General features: G+C 40.9%; 1 protein-coding gene across 4 annotated transcripts in view; it reads right to left on the bottom strand.

Moving 5' to 3' along the window:
• Znf609 (zinc finger protein 609) overlaps positions 1-18,210 on the bottom strand; it is a 153,481-nt gene that overhangs the window by 93,389 nt on the left and 41,882 nt on the right. The window lies entirely within an intron of this gene.

Raw genomic sequence — 18,210 nt, 5'->3', positions numbered from 1 at the left:
TCTAGTGCTCTGGAAGATGAAGGAGAGTCACGAGTCTGAGGCTCTTACATAGCAATACTGTTGGGGACAATTAGTACTTCATTTTATTCTAGTACTATATTTTAGTCACCACCACTTTTTGCCATCCTTTAGCTGTTTAGTATCACAGTTCTTCCAAATCCCTCCCCCCTTTATCCATCTTTTGGGGGATGGGGGGAAGAAAGAGAAAAAGAAACAAAACAAAAAACCTGGTACAGTTCTATAGCAGTCTTAGCTATAATGTGAAGGCCCTGAGTAAAATATGCATTACCCTTCCCATACCCACACAGAAAAGAAAGCATCTTCATCTTATAAAAGATAAGAAGCAACTACCTGGAGCTTTTCAAATGGACACAATTCGCAGTTCTGGAAACTGTGCTCCATCTAGCCAAACTGCTTTTCCAGCAAATGCAAACTCTGCTCTTATTCCCCCATGTGATATGACATTATGCCACACTGAGAGTAATCACTACTTAGTTCTTCAGGAAAAATTTCACCTCTCCAGCCCCACAGGACAGTGGCAATGCCTTATCTAAAAGCTGCCATCAGTACATTAATAAACATGTATAACAGATACCAAATCTTCTCATAAGACACAGCATGCAGAGTGGCCAACAGCTACTTTGTTAGTACAGTGGTTTCCTTGTGCCCAGAACATGGCAAATGCTTAAGGTAAAACATACAAAAGCAACCGCCTTTCCCGGTTAATTACTTTCAGTTGAAAAGGAGGTAAGAGTCCTTCCTAAATCTATGGAACTGTGGTGGTTTGAATGAGAATGACCTCCATAGGCTCATACGTTTGAATGTTTGATCCAGAGTTAGTAAAACTATTCAAGAAGGATTAGGAAGTGTGGCAGTGGCCTTGTGGAGGAAGTTTGTCTCTGGGGAGTGGGCATTGAGGTTTAAAAAGCCCACGACATTCCCAGTTCTCATTGGCTCTCTTGCTGTCTGGTGTTTGTGGATCAGATGTTAACTTTTAGTTATTGTAGTTCCAGCACCAAGCCTGTCATAATCATGGACTAAATCAAATAAATACATTTTAAAAATAAATAAATAAACAAACAAATAAGTAAATAAGATTTTCCCCTTTGAAACTGCAAGCAAGTCCCCAATAAACCCTTCTATAAGTTGTCTTGATCATGGTGTCTCTTCAAAGTAAGAAAAAAAGTGTCCATTTAAGAAAGGACCAACATCAGAGCTGATGTATCCCTGGTAACTCCATCACTCTGGAGGTGGAGACAGGAGTATCAAGAGTTTGAGGTCAGCCTTAGCTACAAACTGAGTTTTAAATTATTAGTATCAGATATGTGAGTTCCTGTCTCAGAGAGAGTAGTGGGGGACAGGGGCACGAGACCCAAGAGCTGAGAATAAAAGTTCAGAAATAAAAGCATGTTTAGATTTAAAGTCAGAAGGACAGCTGAGGAGGACCTAGAAGAAGCCACCCAAGGTGCTGGCTGGCTTAAGGAGTAAAGAGACTCAGGAATCAATGGTTAGCAGAACAGGTCTGCTGGTCATATCTACAGGATGGTTTTAGCTGTGAAACCTGAGATTATCAGAGAAATGGTTTGATTTCTGCAGTGATCGAGGAAACCTAAACAGAAGGAATTTAGGTATTATGAGAGATGTTTGAATTTAGAAGTAAATACTTTTAAAGTCAGTAAGTATTTTATATCACACCAGACTCTATGACTGGATCTTAAATTTCAGCTGAAGAGATCATTTGGATTCCAAGATATTTTTGTATGTGACACCAGTAACTGTACATTTTTTACATTTTTACATTATTTGAGAGGGAGAGAGAATGGGGGAGGAATGAGATCAGTCTCCCTAGGTAGTCTACTCTCTGGTTGGGTCTAGGGTTTACTAGGTTATCAGGCTGGCCTTGAGCATGCTGTAATGCTCCTGTCCCTGCCTCCCAAGTGCCATTTAACATGATAAAAATGAACTAATGTGTATGTGCTGCCCCTCTCCCCCCAAAGAAGAAAGAAAAGAGAAAGGAAGGAAAAAGAAAGGGAGAGGAAAACACAAGCCTGTACTTCTAATACTCAATATCTAGCAGATGAAGCCAAGAGAGAAAAGCAGTTCAAGGCCATCCATTCTATGTAGCAATCTTGAAAACTGGATGTGGTGGCACACTTAATCCCAGCACTTGGAAATAGAAAAAGGAAGATGTTCAAGGGCAACCTGGGATGACTGAGACCCTATCACAAAAGCCAAAACAGGGGAAGCTTGAGGCCACTCTGAATTATAAGACTTTGTTTCAAAAAAGGCGAAAAAGAGCAAATGAGCAATTTATACAGTTTGTGCCTTATATTCTAGCCAGTAAGTATACACCCTGGACATAGCCATAGGCAGGAGATCTGAACTGGCTGTTAACCTAATCTGGCTTCTATTCCCCTTGTTTTGTTTTTTAACTTGTGTTTATGGTGTGTGAATGTATTTGTAGGTACATGAGGAGGCCAGTGGTCTCTGTTTTTTTGTTTATTGTGGTTTTTTTTTTTTTTGAGATAGGATTCTTATTAGGACCTGGGCTTGCTGCAGACTAGGCTAGTTAGCCAGTCAACTCCAAGGACCCATATATTCTCTGGCTTCTCAGCATTAGGATAACCACACCCAACTTTCTGCATGGGTGCTTGGAAACAGAATGCAGGTCTCCGTGCTTACCGGACAAGCACTTTACTATCATCCCAACTCCTATGCACCTATTACATAAGTATTTTGCTTGGTTTAGGATAAAATCTAGACTTTATTAATGCATATTGTCCACCAATACTGTTCTCAAACACAAAGCCAGCTTTACTGAGACTGAAACCAAAGAAATAATGGTTAGTTTAATGCTAAAGAAAGCTGGCTGTGTATTGTACTTATGGAGTTAGCATGCTAAGCTTTAGCTTGTCATTACCCTAAGCAATTCTAAAGGCAAGTTCCAGACTGAATATATCACACTTCGACTTTTACCACCGGGTATTTTTAAGAGGTGGGAAAGGACAAGAAACACTAGAGAAAAAAAATGCCAGCCTCTTTCTGAGATTGTTTGATTTCAAATCCCAACATCCTCAATCCAAGCACATATGTATAAGCAAAAGGAGAAATGCCTTATGGCATGTTTTGTCTAAAACAGACATTCCACCAGATGTTTGGGAGTCTGCAGAGGGTGAAACTGATCTGCTCTAACATGGTGTATACAAATGTGTAGTCACTTTGTGTGATGATTTCCCCACCACATAACTGCCAATCTTCTATCCTCCTACTCAGTGGCATATATGCACTTGAGATACTACAAAAATCTTTTTAAGAACTCATAATATATAAAGAGTACAAATAATACACATGCCAGTGCTAAAAGACATTTTGAATTTCATTGTATAAGGATGTTATCATTCCACAATATTCTAAAATAACTTCACAGTATACTTCTCTGTTAATAATTAGATTCGAATCATTCTTCTTTAAATAAGAAACTTAAAATCTCAGCAGTGAAGCCAGGCTTGATGATGCATGTTTGTAATCTTAGCACTTGGGAGGCAGAGGCAAAAGGATTTGAAGTTCAAGGTCATCTTTCTATATAGACTCTGAGGCCAGGCTGTATTATAGGAGACCCCATGTATAAAACTTATACATACACATACACACTAACCCCAAAGCAAGTAAACAAACAATATACTAGTAGAAAATAGTTTATAGCTCAAAACATTTAATTATCTTCTGGATTTCAACGAAATTAAGTTTACTAAAGACAAAACAAATTTAAAAACTAAGAGATAAGGGATTTCTGCTATTTCTTAGAGGTAATGGTTTGTCTCCCTAAAACAGCATGTTTAGTTTGATTATATCCAAAAGTAGACTCAGGCAGGAATAAAGTCTTCATTTACAGCAGCTTTCTTTTATTTTAGAATGTCAAGCTTTCAGGAAACATCTTTGTCCACAACAAACACAAAAATGTAATCATTAGCTCATTGGGAATAAAAAAAACCCAAACTCCTGCTTTTGTATCTGTAATGAATTTTGATTATCCAAATCTGCCATGTTCTCTCTTAATCAATTTAACAACACAAACAACAAAAACCTAAATTTCCAGACTGTGTAAAGTAGATCTAGTCATAAGGACTTTCTTTAGCTGTGTTGATGCATACCTATAATCCCAGTATTATGTTTGAGGCCAGTCTGGACTGAACAGAGGGCCATGACAAATAATAAAACAATAAATTAACTTCAAATTTGTCTATTTTAAAGTTGACTCAGTAATGCTAATATGGACACTAGGCTTTAAAGGCTTTTTAAATAAACTCTCAGAAATCCAGTATTTCTCCTAATAATGATGAAACTGCAAACTTGAGTTCAGTATAACTGTAATTCTAAAGGACTGGCCCTGTGCTATAGAACAAGTACTGAAAAGGGACAGTTGGAGGAGAATCTGGAACATGGTATGAGACACCCTGAACAGCAAATGGCATCTAAAGTACAGCAGGTAGGGCTGGAAAGATGGCTCAGAGGTTAAGAGCACTGAGTGCTCTTCCAAAGGTCCTGAGTTCAATTCCCAGCAACCATGTTCACAACCCAGCTCACAACCATCTGTAGTGAGATCTAGTGTCATCTTCTGGCCTGCAGGTGTACATGCAGGCAGAACACTGTATACATAATAAATAAATTAAAAAAAAAAAAAAATAAAGTACAGCAGGTAGCCCCATCTAGAAATGGCAAAGACAACTATAGGAGTTCACTGGGAACTATAAAAGCCAGAGGGTCAAGGGTCAGGGACTCTGCTGTGAGATTGTGTCTTCTAGCTACAACAGAAGCAATACCCATAAAGTCTCACCAATATGACTGCCCCAAAATGAGTTGAACAAGGAGAACACCAACAAACATGCCAAACTGAACAAGGAAAACCCCACAAGGATTCAATCCTATACAAAGGGCTACAGGTAACTGAATAAAGCCAGGAGTAGGCGAGATGGTCCTTCGGGCACACCAACTGGCTGTTCATAACCAAATGGACAGCCCTGAAAACTACATTATATGGACTCAACTGGTGTATTTAGGACTATATATGTATGTACAAATACATAAGTGCATGCAATAAAAACTGATTTTAAAAAAGAGGTTATGGATTTGAAGGAGAGCAGGGAGGGCTACATGGGAGGGTGTAGAGGGAGGAAAAGGAAGGGAGAAACATTGCAATTAAATTACAATCTCAATTATACAATATGGTTTTTCGAGAGAGGTTTTCTCTGTGATAGCCCTGGCTGTCCTGGAACTCACTTTTTAGTCCAGACTGACCTCGAATTCACTGAGATCCACCTGTCCCTGCCTCCCTAGTGCTAGGTTACAGATGTGCACCACCATATCCGGCAATTTCACACTATAGTAAAGAACCTATATAGAATGTTTCCACAAGAATAATGGGTTTTAACAGAGAGTAACATTAGCCCCACAAACCTAAAAGGCACCAGAAGTGATTTTAATATGTGGCCTAAATTGAGAAGTCTAAGCACTAAGAGACCTTTGTAGCTTGAATAAAATAATCTGTCCAAGGCAAACATGTGCCACGTGTCTCCTTTCTACAGCATTCAGCAGCATCACTGGCATCTGATTCAGAGCACGTTTAAGTCCCTGAATAATGAAGAAACCATCCAGAAATACCAACTCTGAGCTGAGTGAACTGGGTATCAGTTTATGAAAACCTTTTTTAAAGAGGCTGTTACCAAACAAAACTCAATTCTCTTAAACGTAAAAGCAATTAGAGAGTTTTCCAGGGACACACATGATGTGGGAGTCCCCTCTGTGTGTTGCTTATATTGGTTAATGAATAAAGAAACTGCCTTGACCTGATAGGGCAGAACTTAGATAGGTGGAGAAGACAGAACTGAATTCTGGGAGGAAGAAAGCAGAGTCAGAGGGACACCATGGATCCGCCACTGGAGATAGACATGCTGGACCTTTGCTGGTAGGCCACAACCTTGTGGTGATACACAGATTAATGGAGATGGGTTAAATTAATATGTAAGAGTTAGCCAATAAGAAGTTAGAGCTAATAGGCCAAACAGTGTTTTATTTAATACAGTTTATGTGTGATTATTTAGGTTCTGGGTGGCCAGGACAAACAAGCAGCTCCTCCCGCTCCTTGCAACACACACACAATCCAACTGTACTCTCCCAATAGACAAAAAAACAAAAAACAAACAAAAAAACAAAAAACAAAAAAAACCCGCTTCAAACTGAAGAATGACCTGCAGGTGGTGGCGCATGCCTTTAATACCAGCACTTGGGAGGCAGAGACAGTCAGGTCTCTGTGAGTTCAAGGCCAGCCTGGTCTACAAGAGCTAGTTCCAGGACGGGCTGGATAGCTATGGTGAAACCCTGTCTCGAAAAAACAAAGAAAAAAAGAAAGCTCAAGGCTAAAGGCACTGGGTGTCCAAGCCTGGTGACTTGAATTTGATCCCTGGAACCAATATGAAGGTAGAAGGAAAAATTCAAGTCCATAAAGTGTCCCTCTCCCTTTCACTGTGGCATATGTAAGCACACATGCACATACCCCAAGTAAATAATTTTTTTTTTTTTTTTTTTTTTTTGGTTTTTCGAGACAGGGTTTCTCTGTAGCTTTGGAGCCTGTCCTGGAACTCCCTTGGTAGACCAGGCTGGCCTCGAACTCACAGAGATCCGCCTGTCTCTGCCTCCCAAGTGCTGGGATTACAGGAGTGCGCCACCACCGCCCGGCTAGTAAATAATTTTTTAAAAAGCTCATGCTAAGTTCATTTCAAACTGAAGGAAGAAATTTCAGGAGTTAGTTAGACACACACAAAAAATGAAATGAAATGGCTAAACAAGAGCTATAGTTCCTCCAACTGATCTTTATCAAAGACTTCAAAACACTGATAGGTGAACTAATCGACCAAATAGCAACCTAAATCTCAAAAGCTCTAATGTTCTGGATCCATCTTTCTCTCAAGACTTCTTGGAAATCAGTAGGAGTTACAACATTATACTAGCGCCAGGCGGTGGTGGCGCACGCCTTTAATCCCAGCACTCGGGAGGCAGAGGCAGGCGGATCTCTGTGAGTTCGAGACCAGCCTGGTCTACAAGAGCTAGTTCCAGGACAGGCTCCAAAGCCACAGAGAAACCCTGTCTCGAAAGAAAAAAAACAAACAAACCAATATTATACTAGCTATCATAAAACGATATCTGCTATGTATTTCAGGCAATAAATTTTCAAGGTCTCTAAGGATAGCCTTTCTCCTTAATTTCATAACAACCTTCTATCTCTGTAGCTCACAGCTAGGAATAATACATTAGAAACAGGTCTTTTTGAATAAAAGGTCTTGTTGTGTTGCCCAACTTGGTCATTAACTCCTGGAGCTCAAGTGACTTTCTCACCTCAGATGAAACTCCAGGTTATGACTGTGAAGAGTATTTAACAATATCTAAGTACTTGAATACTGAAGCGTCCTTATCTGTTTAACTGCCACAGTAATTTTAAGAGGTGAGTGCGTACATTACAATTGAGAAAGGGGAAGCTTGAAAAGGTAAATATTTTGAGTTTTTTTTTCTGTTCTCAAGGTTCCAAACCCTAAATTGGTGATAAAAACCAAATAAAATAAAAGTAAAAAATGTTCTAAGTTCCAAACTTTTAGTTAATCTGTCCAAATTTGAGGCACCTCAATTTGTCAACAAAGAGAAACGATACTCTATACAGCAAAGGGGGAAAAAATACAAACTATGGCCCAGGGCTTTTTGTGTGTATCTGGGGGTTGGGGGTAGGGGTGGTTTGAGTCAGGGTTTCTCTGTAGCCAGAGCTACAAATCTGGCTGTACTGGAACTCACTCTGTAGACCAGGCTGGCATTAAACTCATAGAGACCCGTCTGCCTCTGTCTCTGCCTCCTGAGTGCTGGGATTACAGGTGTGTGCTGCCACACCCGGTTCCAGGGTTTTTAATTTTACCCTTTAATGTTTTTGGTAAATTTCATTTTCACTTAAAAGATTTTTAATATTTATTTTCATTCATGTATGGGTATTTTTGCCCATGTGTAGGTTTGTGTGGTATGTGCACACAGAGGTCACGGAGGCCAGAAAATGACACCTGATTCTATGGAATTGGAGTTAGAGATTGTGAGCCATCATGTGGGTGCTGTGAACTGAACCTGTATCCTCTGCAAGAGCAGCAAGTGCTCTTAACAGATAGGGCATCTCTCTGACCCCTCATTTTCACTTTTAAGAAGGAGACACGGTAATAGTGGATCTGAAACTTGAATATCAGTCAATATAGAACAGCTAATGTTTGGGGGTTTTGTTGTTTCTTTTACGAACAGGTTCTACTACAAAACTACTTACCTTGAATTCTCAAGCTCCAGCCCCATCAGAGTCCCAAGTGTTGGGATTACAAATAGGTACTACAACAGCAGGCAGGAGAGCTAATGTTAAAATACAAACGGTGGGAAACTGATACCAAGGGTTACCCTGATATCCTGGGCTGAAGTTTAACACTGGAGTCTTTAACCAGGCCACAAAGGCTGCTGATACTGAAGGGCATAGGGCAGCTTTCATTTTCACCTTAGTTACCACTTCACGTGAAAACACTTCTCAGGAGTACTTTTAAAGGAAAGACATGAAATGAAGGGCTTAAAAATACCTCCAGGGTCTAAAACTACAGGATTTCCTTCCTTGCCTCCTTCTTCCTTCCCTCCCTTCCCTTTCTGTTCTGAAGCCAAAAATGAAAGGTCTCACTGACATTAGGGCCATGAAGATTCAAGACCAAGAATAACAGACAGATACATAGAGAGTGAGCAAGAACCCTTTTACCATCAATATTTTTTCTTCATACTGGAAAAAACAAAACTGTCCTGTTGGTCTCCTATAGCAAAAGAAAATGCTAAAAGAAAAGAGAGGTCACTTTGTAATACCGATCCCCATAAAGGAGATACACTCTTTAAGATCTATTGTATCTTATTATTTATATTTATGTGTGGGTGTCTATATAAATGTCAGATGTGTGTGGTGGCAGCAGAGGCCAGAAGAGGGCGTTAGATCTCTTGCAGCTGAACGTGGGTCCTCTGCAAGAGCAGCAAGTGCTCTTAACTGCTAAGCCATAACTCTAGCCCCCTTAAATATAATTTTATCCTATAAATAGAAAATTTCAAAATGTTCTAAATTACCCTCCCTAATTCTCTTCCAGCATTCTATTCTCTATCTTACATGAACTTTACCTCTTACTGAGAAAGATCTAGAGTCTAACGCAACATAAGCACTGACACCACTATCATCCAGGATGAATAACTCCAGGGGACAGCATTTGATACAAACATCTCCTCAGACAGCCAAAGACATTTCTTATGTGGGTGCTCTCATCCGTGAGTAAACTGTATCAAGAGAAATATACTTTAAATATTAATATGGACTGGCACCTTCCTAATGCTAATTCTTCCAAGCCCACTCCAATGGTACAACGGGGAAATTAACTGAAGAGGAAAGCAATCTTCCCTCTGCTCTCCACTCTCAGACACTCCTCCTCCATAGCATTGCCGTACAGAATCATTCTATACAAATACAGAGATAAAGCATGCTCTCACACACAAATAACTCTCAGCAGGACCCAAAAATCAAAGCCTAACCCCATGGTTTTTAAGAGAGCAAGTCCAATTTCCTTCTTTGTAGCTCTTGACACATGCTGGCGAGAAGCCGTCTGGATTTTTTCTGCCTCGTTCCTGCACCAGAAGGCTCTGCACTGCAGGTCAGAGGATGATAAGGAAATGAACAGTGTAATTTCGAAGGCCTCTGAACACAGCCCTGTCAGCAGCTCTGGAGGCAGGTTACTCAAGCATGGCTTGAAGAGTGCGAATCACAGAGAGGAGAGCTCAGGCAGTCAGCAGTGGCAGATCTCAGCTGTGCGTGTTATTGCCACCTCTAGCCTGAAAGCACAGGCCCTGCTGCCTCCCTGGATAAGCCCTGCTGGTAAAAGCTCTTGTACCCAAATGGCAAAAATACAAATTCACATCAGGGAAGGGAAATTAAGGACTAGGACTTAGATTCTATTTTTTCTTGTACGCTTATGTAGCAAGGAAAGCACTGCTCTTCCATGCTCTGCCACGACTGTATATGCTGGCAGACCCACAGCAACATCCGTCCAACATACTCCACACCATTCCAGAGATTTGGCCAAAAAGAAATGCAATTCTCAAAGAAATCTGAAATGCAATTAGGCCACTTCAATACCTCAGAAAATGATTTTCTGGTTTGTTGAGCCTGTAGAACAAACATAGCATCAACCCAGGTTTGGAACTTTTTCTGAACATAGTGCTAAAAATCTTAGCCAATGTTTATCTCTTCCTGTTGGACTTCATGCACAGTGGACCACTGCTATATTTCAGACCACTGTTGCCCAGAACAGACTAACATATACTTCAACATAAATTTTTTCTAAGAATTACTGAATGCTGCCTGTGTGTTACATAGTCTAAGTGTTTTGCTTGAGTTAACTAATGTAATTTTTTGTTTGGTAAACAAGATTTTGCTGTGTAGTTTTAGCTATCCTAGAACTTCCAATGTGGACCAGGCTGACTTTGAACTCACAGAGATCTGCCTGCCTCTGCCTTCCAAGTGTCGGGATTAAAGATGTGTGCCATGAGGCCCAACAACTAATTATCTTGCAATCACCTATGTGCACACTCTTATTTCCCATGAGACAGCTGGCGCAGAACAGTTACATAACTTGGTCAAGATTCAGAAGCACAGAGCTGAGATATAAACTCCAGTAGTCAGGCTACAAAGCACATTCTTTATACTCTCAATCACAAAATCATACATAAAACGATGTGGAATTTACCTTGAAGATGGTTTTAAAATTAGAAATGAGCCAGGTGATGGTGGCGCAGGCCTTTAATCCCAGCACTCGGGAGGCAGAAACAGGCGGATCTCTGTGAGTTCGAGGCCAGCCTGGTCTACAAGAGCTAGCTCCAGTATAGGCTCCAAAGCTACAGAGAAACACCACTGCCCAACTAAATTGTAATTTTTTTTTTTTTATTTTGAGACAAGGTTTCTCTGTAGCTTTGGTGCCTGTCCTGGAACTAGCTCTTGTAGATCAGGCTGGCCTTTTATGTGTATGCTGCTAACTCTAAAAAGGAGGAACCATCTTTGCTTTACTCAGTATATATATTCCATCCCAAGTGTGGTACCTAGAATCTAAGATATAGTTATTGAATTTAGGATATAGTATTTAATATACGAAGGAAGGAAACAATGGTATCCAACAGCACATCTTCTCTCTATATAACAGTATTCTTTTTTTTGTTTGTTTGTTTTTTTTGTTTTTTTGTTTTTTGTTTTTTGTTTTTCGAGACAGGGTTTCTCTGTGGCTTTGGAGCCTGTCCTGGAACTAACTCTGTAGACCAGGCTGGTCTCGAACTCACAGAGATCCGCCTGCCTCTGCCTCCCGAGTGCTGGGATTAAAGGCGTGCGCCACCATCGCCCGGCTATAACAGTATTCTTGTCAGGTAGTGGTGGTACAAACCTTTAATCCTAGCACTTTTATTTAACTCTGAGTTAAATATCTCTGAGTTCAAGGACAGCCTGGTCTACAGGAAGCTCAAGAACAGCTAGAACTACATAGAAAAACCCTGTCCCAAAAAACAACAACAGTACTCTCTGGGCCAGTGAAGATGGTTCAGCAAGTAAGGAAAACTTTCTGATTTTTAAGACTGATGACCTGAGTTTGATCCTGGGACCCACATAGTAAAAGGAGAGCACTGACTCCTGTAACTTGTTCTCTGGCCTCCATATATGTGCATTCCCCTCCCAAATAAGTAAATAAATATGTAAAAACAAACAATTAATACTTATACTGTCTTTGTCTATCAGTGATATGTTCTGGTAAGCAGCACCAGACAGGGTCATCTGCTGATGTAACTGCCAAACAGAAAAGGAACTAGCATTAAAGGACTGTTTAGTCACATATAAATCCTGTAGTTACACAGGATAAATAAATCCTAAAGTCTACATAATATAAGATGACTATAGTTTAAAGCACCAGAAGAAAAGAATTTGAAGGTTTCAAACACAAAGAAATGATAAAATTTAAGGACACAGAAATGTTAATTAACCTTATACTTGGTTATTATACATTGTATAAATATTATCAAATTAAGACTGTACTCCTTAAAATGTGCAACTGATGTATGTCAATTCACAAAAGGGCCTGGCTGTGTCTCGATGACTTCAGTAAAAATTTGGCTGAAAGAAATACTTTGGCATATACACATTGAAAGGAATCAAGTTCAAAGAAGCAGTTTAAAAGCAATTATCCCTCTTCTACAAAAGACACATATGCCCTATCTATGAATGATCCTTCCTTTTTTTTTCTTTTTAATTTGTATATCCAGGTATGTGGGTGTGCAAGAGTGTGAGGACCAGAAGACAACCTTGGTTGTTATCCTGAGGACTGCCGTTCAGCTCCTTTAAAACAGGGTTTCTCATTGGCTTGGTGTTCACAAATATGTCTAGACCAGATGGCCAATGAGCACCACAACTCTGCCTGTCTCCACTTCCTGGCACTGGTATTCAAGTGAGCTCTGCTACCACGCTGACTTTTTATGTTGGGCTTTGGGGATCAAGTTCAGTCCCTTGTACTTTCAAGGTAAGCATACTAAACCATGGCCACTCCTCTATAATTGCTTACATTTTTGTGTTTGTTTGTTTTCCAGACAGGGTTTCTCTGTAGTTTTGGAATCTGTCCTGGAATTTGCTCTGTAGACCAGGCTGGCCTAAAACTCGAAGAGATTGGCCTGTCTCTGCCTCCTGAGTGCTGGGATTAAAGGTGTGCATGACCACCACCTGGCTAAATGCTAATTCTGTACTACCAACATTATCACTTATTTAAGAATGCTAAACTAGCCTGGGTGGTGGCGGTGCACACCATTAATCCCAGCACTCAGGAGGTAGAGGCAGGCAGATCTCTGTGAGTTCGAGACCAGCCTGTTCTATGAATCGAGTTCCACACAGCCAAGGTTACACAGAGAAACCCTGTCTTGAAAAACCAAAAAGAAATCTAGAGAAACACAAGCCATACAAATTTGGTTTTCGCCCGGCGGTGGTGGCGCACGCCTTTAATCCCAGCACTCGGGAGGCAGAGGCAGGTGGATCTCTGTGAGTTCGAGGCCAGCCTGGACTACAAGAGCTAGTTCCAGGACAGGAACCAAAAGCTACAGAGAAACCCTGTTTCGAAAAAAAAAAAAATTTGGTTTTCAAGGGGCTGAAAAGATGTTTCAGTGAGCATAAAAGTGCTAGCTGTAAAAGCACGTGGACCTGGCTTGGATCCCAACACTCTTTGATGGGCAGGGAAAGAGTTAGGTGATAAATATATCTCAATCAACCTCAGAGATACAGAGTCAAGGAGACAGAAGGACTGATGAATGGGCTTGTTGACTGTCAGTCAGTCTACTTCTAGGTTCACTGAGAGACCCACCCTGTCTCAAGGGAATAAAGAAGAGTACTAGAGCACGCCCAACCTTCAAGTTCCAGCACTTGTGCGTACGTGAACAGAGACAAGCAGGCAGGCAGGCAGGCAGGCAGGCAGGCAGACAGACAGACACACACGCGCGCACACACACACACACACTTGCACAGAAAGAACATGGTGTTAACAACAACAACAAAAAACTGGCTTTAACCAAGTGTGACATGATAGCTCACACCTGTAATCCCAGCACTCAGGAGACCGAGGAAGGAGGATTGCTGTGGATCTGAAAAACGCGAATTCAAGGCTCACTAGGCACAAAGATCCAGAGTCAAAGCAAATCAAAACAAAAACAAAAAACCCAACAAAACAAAACAAACAAACAAACAACAAAAAACAGGCAAAATCTCCCACACAAGAATTAGAAAGAGGGCTGGAGAGATGGCTCAGCGGTTAAGAGCATTGCCTGCTCTTCCAAAGGTCCTGAGTTCAATTCCCAGCAACCACATGGTGGCTCACAACCATCTGAATGAGATCTGATGCCCTCTTCTGGCCTGCAGGCAGACACACAAACAGAATATTGTATACATAATAAATAAATATTTTAAAAAAAAGAATTAGAAAGAAAGAAAGAAAGAAAGAAAGAAAGAAAGAAAGAAAGAAAGAAAGAGCGAGCTTCCATGTTAGGCTTCGTCCCAATCTGTGAGCGCCTGGGAAAAGTCACATGACGTCTCAACTCTTAGCTTCCTGTCTTCAAAATGGGGAAATTGGACAAGATAATTTTTCTCTGGGCTCTCTCCGAATTACAACACCCATAAGGAAAACAAGAGCTGCTGAATAAAAATAAAATATGCTTGTAGTTAGACAATGCAACTTGAACCCATGTAAGAATCAGCTTTTTATTTTTTTGGTGAAGGAAAACGCTTTAGGATATTTGGCTTCAGGAAACAAGGCTGACTGCTATATTGTCAATAAAAGAAAAGAACAGCAAGTCAGGAGGAATGCATTAGGAAAGCCTTGGATCAGAAAGAATAGGAGACCTGACCTAGGTTGGGCAATGAAGGATTGCAACACAAAACAAATGAGCTGGAAGGCATAAACTAGAATGGGAAACCAAGGGCAAATGCTCTCTGAAGTCATAAAAGATAGAACCCAGAATTTGAAGGCATAAAAGCTAGGAGCACCCTTAACTATTCTCTTTGTATTCTGAACTAATGAGGAAAGTGGTAAATAAGCAAAGCATTCTGAAAGCAGCAGAAGCTGATTCCCAAACACTGCCAAAGCCTGTGTAAAATCAAAAGCAACTGCTAAGGAAAAGGAAGATGGGGATTGCAAAATTCTAGACCCTAGCCACTAGAGCTGACTTGAATTTTTTTTTTAAATAAATGCCTCATCTGAAACTCCTGAACATATGCCCTGACAGTCAGCACTGATAGATCACTGCTGTCTTGTTTGTGAATTCCCTTTTTCTTGCCTGTCAGATGGTGACAAAAACAGTAAGCTCAGGACATTCAGAGAGACGCCCTGCCTTCTCCTCCCCTCCTCTCCTTCCATCCTTAACCTAACAATCTATCAATCAAGCCAAAAGCAAAGAAGCAGGCAGGAGCCAGAGGCCCCATGTGTTTATTCCTCAATATTCCCTCCCCCATCTCTTCAGGAGTGTTCAACAATTCAGGGCAACAATGGCTGCTAAGAGCCATCTCAATCTCTCCAGTAAACTCTGCCAGGAAGGTGCGGTGGAGCAAACATTGATTCCCTGAGGGGAAGTACACATCCTTGGCTGACAGAAAATTCCTCAGTCACCATGCCAGACACTTACCATCATAGAGAAAGCTCTAAGGTACTGGTTGAATATTCAACCAGATTAGTTAAAGCTCAACATGGGTCAATTCTAACTAGTACCACAAACTCCTCTCCTATTTGGAAAAGGGGGAGGGGGGGCTGGTGAGATGGCTCAGTGGTGACGATCCAGTTTCAGTTCCAAGAACCCATGGGGTGGCTAACAAATTTTAATTCCAGTCCAGAGAATTCAACACTTCTTCTGTCCTCTCTGGGTGCTGAATATATGTACACAGACATACATTCAAGCGAAACACCCATATACATAAAATAAATTTTGAAGGAGCAAAAAAAAAAAAAAAAAAAAAAAAGAGGCAGCAGAGGATGTGATGCCTTAGTTAAGCCATCTTCCACAATTTAGGTTTCCCTTCTTCATGATGGCTCCCAGCTTGATTACATCATACATGTTTTGCTGTTTGGGTTCTGTCGATTGTCCCTACAAAAAGTAACATTCCAAACTAGTTATATCAGAGGCAAGCCCATATTTCAGGGGGAAAAAAATCTGGAGGAGGTTTCAAAGACTCTGCTTGCAAACTAAACTACAGCACTGATCAGCACTCCCTGAGCAGTCATTGTACGCAACACCCTAGGATTCCAAGTTATCAGACGCTGATGCTCCCGGTAAAGCTCCTATCTTTTCATTCTCATCTACCTCTCCTACCTCTGTGTTCTGGAACAAGACCCAGGCCTTGTGCATTCTGGCCAACAACCACTCTTCCACTGAGCTACAACCCCAGACCCTTTCTTTTCTTTCACTTTGCCTCCTCCCCTCTTTCCATTCCAGAAATGCTTTTTCTTTGCAGAGTGTGTTCATCTCCTAGCAACTTCCAAACATTTACTTAAATATTTTATTAACCAAAAACACCTTTGAGCAAGTGTGCCCACACAGGGTTCCAGAGTAACAGGTAAGGATTTTTAGAAAACAGACTCGGTCAGGTAGGCAGTTTATGCTAGTCATCTCAGCACTACAGAGGCAGGCGAGAAGATGAGGGCCTCAAGTTCTAGCAAACAGTGGTGGTGCACGCCTTTAAATCCACCCAGCACTCTGGAGGCAGAGGCAGGTAGATCTCTTTGAGTTTGTGGCCAGCTTGGTTCACAAAGTGAGTTCAAGGACAACCAGGCCAGGGCAACACAGAGAAACTGTCTTGAAAACAAACAAATAAACAAACAAAACCAACTACCCAATCAAAAAAGAATAGCTTGTTCTACGTAGTAAGTTCCAGACAAGCCAGGGTTACATAACAAGATCTATATGAAAAGAAAAATACAACAAAAAAGGTAAACTTGTGCTTATGGTAATACTGGACTGCACAACAAATTGTATGTTTCTCAAAATACTTCCAAGAAATTATTTTCTCCCAAAATATGAAGCACTATCACTCTCTCTTCCATCTGTCATTTGACTGCTCCATTCTTTGTGTACCAGTGAGGTAAAGCTTACAAAGTTAGATTAAGGGGTAAAACTTGATAGCACCAAGACATAGTAGCTAAAGGTACAGTATCTTTCAAGACATTCAGCTTAAAGGTGGCAACCTAATCTAAGCACCTATAAGAGAAAACAGAGTCCATTTCTTCTTTAAAGAGAATCATGAACAAAACACAAAGTTAAGCAATATTAATCCTTTCACCCACAGATTGCAACCGAATTTAGAAGACTCCAACACAAGTGGATAAAAAATGAAGACCACCCTCAGAAGTACCTTTCCACACAGGAAGAACAATGATCGTGAACATGGACTTCCTGAAGCCAGATGTAGGAAGCAATCTAATGGGCCTGGAACAGTAGCAAGAACTCCTGGTATTCCCAGGCTCCTTAAAACAGCATTATCCATCTGCACCCCAGAGAAAATGACAAATCACAGCCAGCACAGGATGAACCGTGCCAATAACCAGCTGGAACTTGACTCTACCGAGGTGGACTACAGCATCTGCCACCCAAACACAGACAGCCTCTCTGGCAGCTGCCACTGGCAAAAGAGAATCAACCATTGTGTTATATAACTGGAAGAAATTCACAGCCCTGTTACCAAAAGTACCCAGATGTTGCTAAAAGCTACAGATGTGCCAGAGACAAAGACCAAAATCCCTACAGAAAAAAAAAAAACAAAAAAACCAACAACAAAAGAAAACCAAAACCAAGCTACCATTAAAATCCAGGCAATAAGAGGGCACCACTACCCAAATACATATATCCAGCCTTTATTTATTAACACTTACATATGGAAATAGGTATTCCCTGCTGCAGCTGATGTAATTACAGAGAAATCAATTTATGCTGCATCTGCTGCGATCAGCTGAATGCATAGGGTGAGCAGAGCAAAGCAGAAAATCAAGAGCCAAAGAACAGCTCATCAACAGGCCAGCTGCTTTGTAGGAAACTGTAGGCTGCTCAAGTTTGAGGCAGCGTGAGGTGACCCTAACTGGAAACTATTGTACTATAGCCCTACAAGCTTCATTTCCTGAAACATCAACTAAGATCACTTTCCTGGAGGGAGGGACTCAGTCTTAATGCCTATGCTGTAGGCACCTATGCTTCCAAGTCAAGCAGCAGAGGAGGTAGCATTACATTATTTGGAAGCAATAAAACCACCAGGAGACTTTAATTTCCAATGGTTGCAGGAGATAACTGGCAGACAGGAATACTTTTAGGGGCCAAAGAATCTTTCTAGGCCAAATTTTCAAAGCTACACAGTAACTCATAAGGCCTGATACGTGTTATATAGTATAGTCAGTACCTCCTGCCCCTTGCTTAGTAGACTGGTATCTATATTGATTTTTTTTTTTGGTAGCTACCAATAGAAAACTTAGCAGATATGCCATGACAGTTAACTCTTTGTCCTTTCAGAGACCCAGCAGTACCATTTATCCCATTAAGAACATCATTCTGGGGGTTGGAGAGACGGCTCACCAGTTA

Source organism: Microtus pennsylvanicus, chromosome 3 (assembly GCF_037038515.1).
Source record: "Microtus pennsylvanicus isolate mMicPen1 chromosome 3, mMicPen1.hap1, whole genome shotgun sequence".
Taxonomy (NCBI): Eukaryota; Metazoa; Chordata; class Mammalia; order Rodentia; family Cricetidae; genus Microtus; species Microtus pennsylvanicus.
The sequence above is the reverse complement of the archived record's forward strand: the minus strand, read 5'-3'. Positions and strand labels throughout refer to the sequence as shown.